Genomic DNA, 11,337 nt, shown 5'->3' on the forward strand with positions numbered 1-11,337 from the left:
CCGGTAAAGGCCTATCTTCGTTCGATTCTGCCTTACGTTTAGCCAACAAGTCTTCTTTCTTTTTCTGCTTCTCCTTCTTCAGACGAGTCAATCTCTCTCCAAACGTTATGTTATCCAAATTAACTAAGCTAGTACAATCCACATTAGTTGAATGTGACAGTTCAACCTCTAACTCATCATTAATTTGAATAACCTCCTGGATTGGTTCTAAAACATTCCTTTGATCACCTCGAGTTCTAGTACCCAATTTATGATTATTATCATCACCTATGTTTCCCATTATCTTCTTAATCTCATCAATTCCAACATCTCCAACTGAGGCCTTGGAATCATCTCGCTTACATACCGAACCCGGAACCCCCCGATGCAATCTATTTTCTACCAGAAGAATCCATAACAGTAGCAGGTACTACAGAAATGTTTTGTGTAAACAATGGCCCAGTAGCAGATAACAATACCTCATCAACAGACCCAAATATAAAACCTGACCCGGGCCCATTAGTCAACTCATTTTGAACAGAAGGAGTTGCTGGAAAATCACTCTTTTGGTTTGAAACACACAAATCTAAAACCATCTCATGATCAGTGGCGGATCCAGGAAAATTTTTCACCGGGGGCGAATTTTTTTTCAAAACGTAGGGATTTTTTTTTGGCAAAATATAGAGTTTTTTGAGTAAAATTTGAAGGTTTTTGGGCAAAATACAAAGGTTTTGGGGCAAATTATAGAGGTTTTGGGCAAAATATAAAGGGTTTGGGGCAAAATTTTTTTCCCACCGGGGGCAAAATCGAAAAACCGAAAAAATTTGCACTAAAATTTCGAAATTCACCGGGGGCGGACGCCCCCCCTCCTAATGCACTAGATCCGCCTCTGCTCATGATCTTTAACGTGACCACTATTTGAAGCATCACGATGTCGATTTAAAGCATCAATCACCTTCACTTTATGAACATGAACCGAAGGCATCATATTACTAACTTTTGTCCCGACACAATGAACATCTTCATTAACTATCGACTGACTTGAAACCACAAATCGATTGGTGGACAACAATAAATTGTGATCGAAATCTTGAAAAATACAACGAGCAACACAAGACATATCCAAAATCTCGGATACCCAAACATCACACCTAGAACAAAACAAATCCTAGACATCGACCTTGACTAAGTCATGTATATGTTTAACGCTTGTTGATTTAATAAAAGCGAAAAATGAATCAACACAATCCAACTTCGAAGACGATTTAGCCACGGTAATTACCTCACCAAATAACCCTGCTACATCCAAAATGCTCTTTTCAAAAGCACGATCTACCGGGATACCTATTATCTCGATCCAAGCAAAACGAAAGAAGGAACACCCCATATTCGCAAATGGTGATATCAAAGCAAAATAATCAGATGGATAATCAATAACATTGTTGTAAATATCCAAGTCACCACAAAAGCAAATGCAACCGAAAGGACCGAACTTGCAATTCCGAGCCACTTGAGCATTACACGAGATTAAAAAGGCAGAGACTTTAGTGTCAACTAATGGGATAACATCGATAAGCAAAACAGCAAACTGGAATTGTTCTTGACTAACACATTCTGGAAAAGTTTGCAACGACGAACAACAGCTAAAGGCACTCTCGACCCAACATAGTTATTGGATTTTGATTTTTTTTGTCTCCCCACATAGATTGGCCCACCAAAGATACAAGACCCGTTTAACTCGTCAATGGCTTTATGAGCATCTGCCTTCTCAACGTACGTGACAAACGCATACCTTCGCGAGGGCCAAAATTTGATCTCCAATATACCGCCCAATTTTGAAAAAACCAATTCAATCATATGTCGATTGACTGTGTTAATGAGTCTCCCTATAAAAACGGTCTTGTTGGTTGAATTAGAGTGATTTACCTCCGACTGAAGGTCGACGAAAGTGAAACCGAAATCAATGCTCGCCGGAAAATTAGCAGTGATACTGGAATATCTGATTGTCGGAGTGGTAAGACCAAGTCTTGAAACATCGAGAAGGGGCGAGACGGAAGTGGTAGGGAAAAGGTTTTGTGGTAAAAAAATCGCCAAGAGTCGTCGGAGACGGGTTAGCGATTTATGGTGAAGAGGGAATGCCGGGAGTGAAAAAGGAACAAATGCTGGTGTGTATGATTGTAGTTTCCCTCTAGTTAAGACATAAATACAGTAGGGTTTAACAAGATGCTAAAAATCAGAAAATAGTTGCCTTAAAAATGAGGATGAAGGTGGTGGAGTAGTGGTGGTTAAGGGTGGTTTGTGATGGTGAGTGTGGGAAGGAAATGGAAGCCCACATTTTTCTATTTAAACCACCTTCTTTCTTTCAACAGTTACTACATTTTTTCTATTTAAACCACCAACTATTTTGCCACTTGAAAGCCCACATCCTTCCTTTAACAGTAACATCACGTTTGACATTTATATCCTCAATCTCAACCAAACTAACATTTGTTACACCTCCATCATTTGTTACACCTCCGCAAACAGTAGGACTATCCAATTGATGGGAACCCAAAATAGCCTTATTGACATCATCATTTTCCTGCCTACATGTGCCATCCATAGCCTCCATATGCCCATCTTAAAAAACTCTGTAAACTCCAGCATCTTTACGCACATCTTGGCTTGTGTCGAGATGATTTGCATAAAATGCAAAAATCGGAGGTAACTCCTCATGACCCACGGGCACCCATTGACCACCCTTGCCCAACGAAGGCTCAGTTGCATCATTTATATTTTTTGAATTAATACCTCCCCCATCATTTTGTTGAATGTCATCTCCTCCAATGCTCACATCCGACTGACTCCATCCAAGCTAAATGATTAACATTGAACAATTAATTTGTATTTAACATATGATAAGTAATTTGCTATATACAAAAACAAAAAAAAAATGAAATTTTATCTTCGCTGCAACGCGAGAGCTTTTACCTATTAGCACCCAAAGTTGGCCGTTTTATGTCTTGAAGCTTGTGTATTGGCTAGCGAAGAAATTGTGTAAAGTGTGCAACAGTTAAGCGTAAATGGTGTAACTGTTCATGGATAAAGTTGTAACTGTTCAGGGGTATGAAAGGTAATTTGAGGGGTTGAAATGTAAGTTTTTAAATTAATTTAATACTCACTAAATAAATCCCACCCGAATTTTTGACGGGATATATTTTTTTTTGCCGCGAGATAGGTTTCTTCGTTATCATCGTCCAACTCAACATAATTTTATGAACAAAACTGATCGGTGTCGAAGGGCCAACCAAAAATAACTTAATTACCTTAAACTAGTTAGGGCAAGTAAGGTTCGTTCCAAGGGAGACTGTGGTCAAAAGCAATCAATTTTTAGAGTTAATTTTGCAATTGAAACTAAATTAAAACTAATTAAAAGACTTTTAATGAAAATGACTTAAACTTTATGAAGTTTAAGCAACGGGAATGAAACTAGCAATTAAAGGTGATGCGTTGTGATCAATAGGTAAAAAGCTTTATCCCTTCTAAATTTCAATTAGGTATCATTCATTCAAACAAACATGTGTGCTTATCAAGTTATTATCTAAATTACATAGACATGAATTCTTAAATTCGTTAAAAACACTTATCTTGGGCACGATTATGTAACTTAAACACTTGTCTTCATCCCTAATCTAAATTAACACTAAGTGGATCAATCACAATTGTTAAATCACAATAATACGTCTTGCAATAATCAAAATCAACAAACTTGCATTAGATAATCACTTGAACAATTTACAAAATTATTAATCAACGAACTTTATCATTGTAAAATTGCAAACCACACACATACTTGAATGAATAAACAGTACACTAAATGTTCATTGGAAGGAATAAAGAAAGGAGATTAGCCTTGCATGTTGATGATGATGAACACGATGACAGAAGGATGAATCATGATGAACACGCCTTTGATCTTGACTTGAATCCTTGATTGATGATGTTTTGTGATGTTTTTGTGTGTGATTAGGGCTCTAAAAACTGAGGAAAAAGTGTCTAATTCGTGGCTAAGGGTTTCCCTTATATAGGGAACGAATAACTTGATCCCAAAGCAAAAATCTCTCAGAACCCGGCATCAGCAAAATTGCATTGGCGTAATTTACGCTGGGTTGGCGTAAATTACGCCCATATTTGTACTGGCGTAAAAGCTTGGCGTAATTGTACTCCAAAGAGTGACTTTTTTTTTTACTTTTGAAGTTTGCCTGGCGTAACTTACGCCGAGCTGGCGTAATTTAAGCCCATATTTGTACTGGCGTATAAAGCTGGCCTAAAAACTTGAAAGCTGGCGTAATTTACTCCAGTGTAAAAATTCTGATTTTTCCAACTTTTCCACAAATCGACTTCAAATGCCGTTTTACGCACCTTTTTGCACTAACTTCTTTTAACACCTGTAATACATGAAATCTCATCAAAGTACCTTTTTTTTCACTTAAATGTAATCACTTTTATCATGTATAAGTACAAACGATCGCGTCAAACAATGACCGATCAAAAACTAATTGTATTCGAAAATGAGCTTTTAAAAAATATTTTGGATATATAAGGTATGAACAATTTGGGAGGAGTTTGAGGGAAGTAATTTGAGTCACAAATTTAGAGAGGTGAATGTGTAAGACAATAGTGGAGACACTATCTTTTTTAGAATGTTTGATAAGAAATTCGTTTATATTCGTTCATCTAATTAGATTAAGGTGTTTTTTAAATATAGCCCCAAGGGATATGCTTAAGAAATAAATTGAAGCATAAATGTGTTGTACATTCAGGTGGTTAAGTGCAGAGAGTGGGTAGTTATCAACCTAGTACAAATCAATTAAGCGTGTCTGAACTTCTTAAAAATAGCCTTTAGGGGCTATCTTTAGATAAATCCTTAGGGCTATCCTTACAATTTGATGTAAGTATGTGGCAAAGATGAAATGGATAACGGGTTAATGAATTTGGAGGAATAGAAACACGGAGATCTTTAGGAACAAAATGATGCCAAATGCTATGCTCGTAAATGAAATTCAAATTAAAAGCTTCGAGTGGATATCAAACAGATCAACGAGGATTTATCTCGATTGGCATCATTAGATTAGTGATCCTTTTTCTGTCGATGATAATCTCTCTCCAGATCAAGCATTGGTTAATATATGTGCTACCATACATTTTGAGCGAAGTTGTTTTTCTTTTTAAACCTAACTGTTCAATTTTTTAGCATATGGAGGTTTTTTAAATGACCTCAAATGGTCTCTTTGGTTAGGGATTAAATGGGACGGTCTCAGGCTACTTTGTCGCTAAAGTTCAGTATGTGTCTGCTTCAATCCCAGCTTATTTTTTAAAATTCGTCTACTGGTCGAAACCCTGTTTGTGTGTTTAGAGTTTTCCCCTGCTTTGCTAGTATTCGAGTTGGTTCTCCATTTTGTGTAATGTATTGAGTTTTTTTTATATAGATATCGCGTTGTATATCCTAGGGCTCCTTTTGGTCCTTTTGTTGTAAAATTTTATATAAGTAATAAAATCTATTGGCTTTTCATATGAAAATACATTGGTTACATTTATTTAAATTATGGTATATAATGTTCTGTTTTTTTATCAACAATAATATTTACAGACACAAGCATTGACGGATTATAGGTGGGGTCTCTCAAAAAATTAATTTGTTACCATAATTTAATATACAAATTGGCTTGTTACCATAAAGTTTGTATAGCAGGGTTAAATTTATTTACATTCTAATATTTTAGGAAATGATTTTGACTCTCTTGATAATTTCGTTCAAGTAGTAATATTGTATGGATGTTCTTTTTCATCAATTTAACTCTGAATATTGATCTTGTGTTATATGTATATTAGTTCGTTAATGTTTATGAACGAATATTTTCTTAGAAATAACTACTAATAAAAAAAACTGTTTTTTGGCACCATTTTTGTGATGACCTAACTACAAACACACAAAATGTGTGAAATTATGTATGAAAGTCTGATTTGTGAATAGCGATGGCACTCACAGATGATGGGCACGGATCCTTAATATTCGCGACCTGCCCGTCAAGATTTCTTCTTTGCTCGCGGGTAACCGTTTACCCGCAAACAGATAAATTTTTCTGCCAGTACCCGCAACTCGTAAGTACCCACGACCTGCAGGTTTACAGAATGTGCACGTTAACTAATTTTTGATCACGGATACCCACTACTCACGAGTAAACCCGCGAATAATTATGAAAATACATTAAAAGAATAAATTATATATTATATAATTATGTATATTATGTATATGTATGCGGGTAAATGAGTATACATGCCAGTAGCTCAAACGGGTAATACGGATTGACGGGTCGAGTTTTACCCGTGACGGGTATAAGATACCCGTGACCCGCCTGCAACTCGTCAACGGATACAAATTTTTATCCGACCCCGTGTCAGCGGGTACATTTTTATATAAATATTCGCTCGACACGAACACGAGTACCCGTGGATCACGGATTTTTTATTCCCATATCACCCTTATTTGTGAACCATCCTTTTCAATTAATTATTAATTAATAGTATATAAACAAAACTATTATAATGTCATTAGGTTACACGAACATGCTAACAACAAACACCACACTTGAGTGCGTTTAGATGTCCCCCTCTATTTCGCAGAACACGTTTGATACACATGAAAATATTTATTAATGGTTTTTTAATTTTAGTTTTCCCGTCTTAGATTCAGAGCCGGAAGATACAAGCTAAGTTTCAATAAAGATAAAAATATGAAAAAAGGTTAATGGTGTATCCGAGAGGATACACGCATAAAAACATTATTTTATACGGAAAAATCGAACAAAGAGCACAGAAAATAACAAAACCTAGCGGTGTTTAGTATTTGCCGTCCAGCGTTAATAAGACCGCCCAGCGTCAAGCATAAGCCCTGCAGACAGCTTTAGTGCATAAGCCCTTTAACTCAGCGCGTGAACGGCACGCAGCCACGTCAGCTGTAACAACCCAAACCATCCAACGACAAAACCACGTGAAAACAGCAAAATAAAAAAAATTTGCTGAACTGCCACCTGGCGCGGCGCGCCATATAGGCCGCGCGGCGCGCCAAACCTGACTGTCCGGAAAGTCTTTAAATGCGAAAATGTTTGACTAGTTCCCGACATATTTAGGCGTAACGCTTTTAACCCCATGTTCCATATATAAAAACTAGCACGTTCTATTAATAAAATTATGTTTACGAAGCGGGGCCCACATCGACCCAAATTACCCCTTAAGTACCAAAATACAATTTTCGACCATACGACTTTTAATACAAAACAAAGCCGAGCATGGCGATTGGGGATACGCTACCCAATCCTAATAAATCCAAAAGCAAACCTTCTACGCAAACTATGCAAGTCCTCTAATCCTCGCGCTTACCCGAGCCACCATCCGCATGCAATCTATAAAAAGAGTCAACAACGAGAGGGTAAGCTAACGCTTAGTGAATGATAATATACTACATACATATATATGTATAAAATGGACACGCCACAAAATAACAAATACCGCATACCGAACAACCAAGCATAAAGGCAAGCTAGTCTAGGCGTACCGTACAAACACTAAGCACGAGCTAAGATACAACAACGAAATATAAGTTCACCAACGACGATGTGAACAACGCCAAATAGCTACACCCGGAGGGTTAGCTATAACACAACAATACATTAATATACGTATACAATATATATATAACAACGCGTAAAACTCCCAAGGTTAACCATAACGCTATGGTGCTACCGACTCGTGGTTCACACCATACGCAATTGAGTCATACTCTTTTATAGTGCTACCGGCTCGTGGTTCACACTCGATGCTACCGGCTCGTGGTTCACATCAATTATTTTATAGTGCTACCGGCTCGTGGTTCACACTCGATGCTACCGGCTCGTGGTTCACATCAATTATTTTATAGTGCTACCGGCTCGTGGTTCACACTCGATGCTACCGGCTCGTGGTTCACATCTTAGTTTATAGTGCTACCGGCTCGTGGTTCACACTCGATCACACACATGTTATGGCACTACCGGCTCGATGATTCATACCATAACACCCACAAATAAATACGTCATATACACATACGTATAATTATTCCACTCACAATACTACCCTTCGCCATTGGGGTTATATCTAAGTCCGCATCACAATATTAACCCTTCGCCATTGGGTTATATCAACCACATCACAACCACGTGTGATAATGTACACGCGAACGCGTACTTCGCCAAAGGTGGCCAACTAAAACGCACAACCGTGCCAATTGGACCTATACACAAGTCCATCAAATCCACCTATATGTGAAGTGAGCTCTATAACCAAGAAACACTTCACCCCAACCCGCACCCATCCTACACATACATATGCACATAGGATATTAACACTCACCTTGAAGTCTTGAAGAAAGCTTCCAAGTAAACCGCAACTCGCCAATGGAAAATACCTATTCTATTATCACAATTACAACAATACACTTAGAGTGGATTTACAAATCAACCCAATTCGTCACTTAGTGCAATTTCGACCCAAATGCACTTCCAAGCACAAACCGTGCCCAAAACTAACCAATAATCACTAACACAAGTGAGAATGGTCCTAATACGCCAATTAAACCCGAACTCAAGTGTTAAACACGTGTCATACCCATTTTGACACTTAAACCCTAATTTTGACCCATAAGGTCAAAATCTCACCATTTACAAGTTTTGACACCAAAACACATTTAACTTGGTTTTATACTTCAACTTAGTCCATTTCAAGTTTATAAACCTCATTAAATCGCCAATTGGGTCATAATCACCACCAAACCCTATTTTGATCCAAAGTCAAAATTAGTCAACCAAACAACCTTAAATGGGTTTCAATACTTTCAAAATCACTAACTTAAGTGATTAAACTCAATTTCAAGTCCTAAACAAGGCCAATTAGTTCACCAACCCAAAATCCACCAACAATTAACAATAAACCCAATTACTAGCTTCACTAAACCCATTTCATCACCTAAAAGGGTTTTACCACAAACTAACTCAAAACCCTAACTTGAATATCAAATCAAATAGATGAAATTCGGAGTTTGAGCTTACCAATACCACCACAACGTAGCTAGGAACGAAAGGAACAACTTTAGAACTCGAGCTTTTGATCCAAACGGCCTCCTTCTTCTCCAAAACCCCAAATCTCTCTCTAGAATCTCTCTCTCTCTCTCTAGATAGTTGGGAGTGATGGATGGATGTGAAAATGATCCAAAACTGATCCAAACCAGCTAATATGGCTCACAAGTCCGGCCCCAAGTGAAATTACCCAAATACCCTTCATTTAAACCTTTTAAAAAGGCTGAAAATTGCCTCAGCAGCAATCGGCGCGCCGCGCCAGAAGGTGGAGCGCCGCTCCAAATAACTGGAAATTGTGGTCGAGCCCAAAACAGGTTTCAGCAACTTGTTTTGGCCATAACTTTTCGACCGTAACTCCGTTTTCGATGAATCAAATATCGTTGGAAACGTGATAAGATTTCCTTTCCAATGGTAAGGCTTTGGAACATCAACACAAACTTTATTTGGGGTTGAAAGGATACGTACACACCTTGTCACTTCAGACAACGTCCAGTTTCCTTCGGCGTCCGAGCAAGCAACACGTAAACTTCATACACGCATCGTACACCATAAATACATTATGTACAATAAATATTTGGGTCTTACAACTCTCCCCCACTTAAACTCGATCACGTCCTCGTGATCTTCTCCACTTAACCAATCCGGACCTACTCAACGATCCTCACTCAAGTCCCAATACGAACTTTCCTAGACAATTCTTCCCAACGGATCACTTTTAACAACTAAAATCGTCAACCGTGATTTATCAAAACCACAATCCGAGCACTAAAACCTGCTCAATTTCTCATATCGGGAAAAACTCAACCAACCTCGTACCGAGATATAAATTCCTTAGCGTACCTTTACCACGGACAACGCTAAAAGTGACCAAGTCTCAACCTAAAGTCAACAATCCGAACGTTGAAGATCGAACCACATGAATCCTCACGGATTACTCTTACCACTAAACATCCTTTGTAGTGCGCAATACAACCAATACGCCACTATCCTAACATCATAAGCAACGACTAAAACCAAAAGCGCCCAAAACGACTATGGCAACGCTAATCCTAAGGTGTCCAAAATCGACTATTGTCACACCCGTAACAACACGTGAGCGAAACACGGCTATCGCAATCACTAATCACACAACATGGTCCTCACGATCCCACCATCGGTGTATAAAACAACCAATAGATCACTCAACACCGGATGAAGTCAGCGGACCCCGAAGGTCATGCTCCACCAATAAAAAAAAATACTATGATGAAGTCAGCGGACCCCGAAGGTCATGCTTCACCAATCACATACGTACTTTTGGCCTCGAACAACGAGTAGTGCAACATCGCACTCTGTTACACTATAGTGAACCCTAACGGATACCACTAACCATCCACACAATCGAGCAAGAACCACCTATATCAAACATAGGTACAAAACAATAATTCTCTAAAAGAGAATCCGACACACACATCCCTTAACCGAGGGATTTCACCTTGCTTACCAAACACGTCCATTATCTCTCAACGAGATTTACCACATTACCACCTTGGTGATAATTCAAATCCAAAATCATAAGTACAATTTAACCGAAATTGTACTCTACCACAATCGACCAAATCTAGGTCCCGACACAAGTTTCGGTTTACTAAAACATTGTCCGAAATCTCACACTAAAACCTCCTCGTGCGGGAGTGTAACTCCTCTACTTAGAACCACGTTCCATATCCACAACTCGTACAACCGCACAATGCTATCACAGGTAGACTTTACCAACAATTGGGCTCACACGACCCATTACCACATCTTGCTCCAACCTTGAGCACACGAAGGATTTTAACCAACCCTTAAACACTTTGTACGAAAAGTGTACCGCAACACAATCGGAGTCGAACACCACGCTAGTAGGTATAAAAGAGGCACCTAATGTCGCGTCATAAAGACTCCATTACCAACACACATCGAGATTTAAAACACTCGATCTCAAGGGTTCCAACCAACCGACGAACCTCATGATTCGTCACTTCAACATAAAAGCGAACACGCGCTCAACAACCAAACACCTAAACCATTTTCGTGGCTTGGTAGAAACGTTTCCCAAATACTAAGGAATGCTTGGTTACGCCAAGTCTTACGCCCTTCGCCCGACAATCCAAAGTCACCATAGGGTACTTCCATTAGGAACGTCACCCATATCAATAACATGCACAACACAATTGAGACCTTAAGG

This window comes from Rutidosis leptorrhynchoides, chromosome 2 (genome assembly GCF_046630445.1).
Source record: "Rutidosis leptorrhynchoides isolate AG116_Rl617_1_P2 chromosome 2, CSIRO_AGI_Rlap_v1, whole genome shotgun sequence".
Classification (NCBI taxonomy): Eukaryota; Viridiplantae; Streptophyta; class Magnoliopsida; order Asterales; family Asteraceae; genus Rutidosis; species Rutidosis leptorrhynchoides.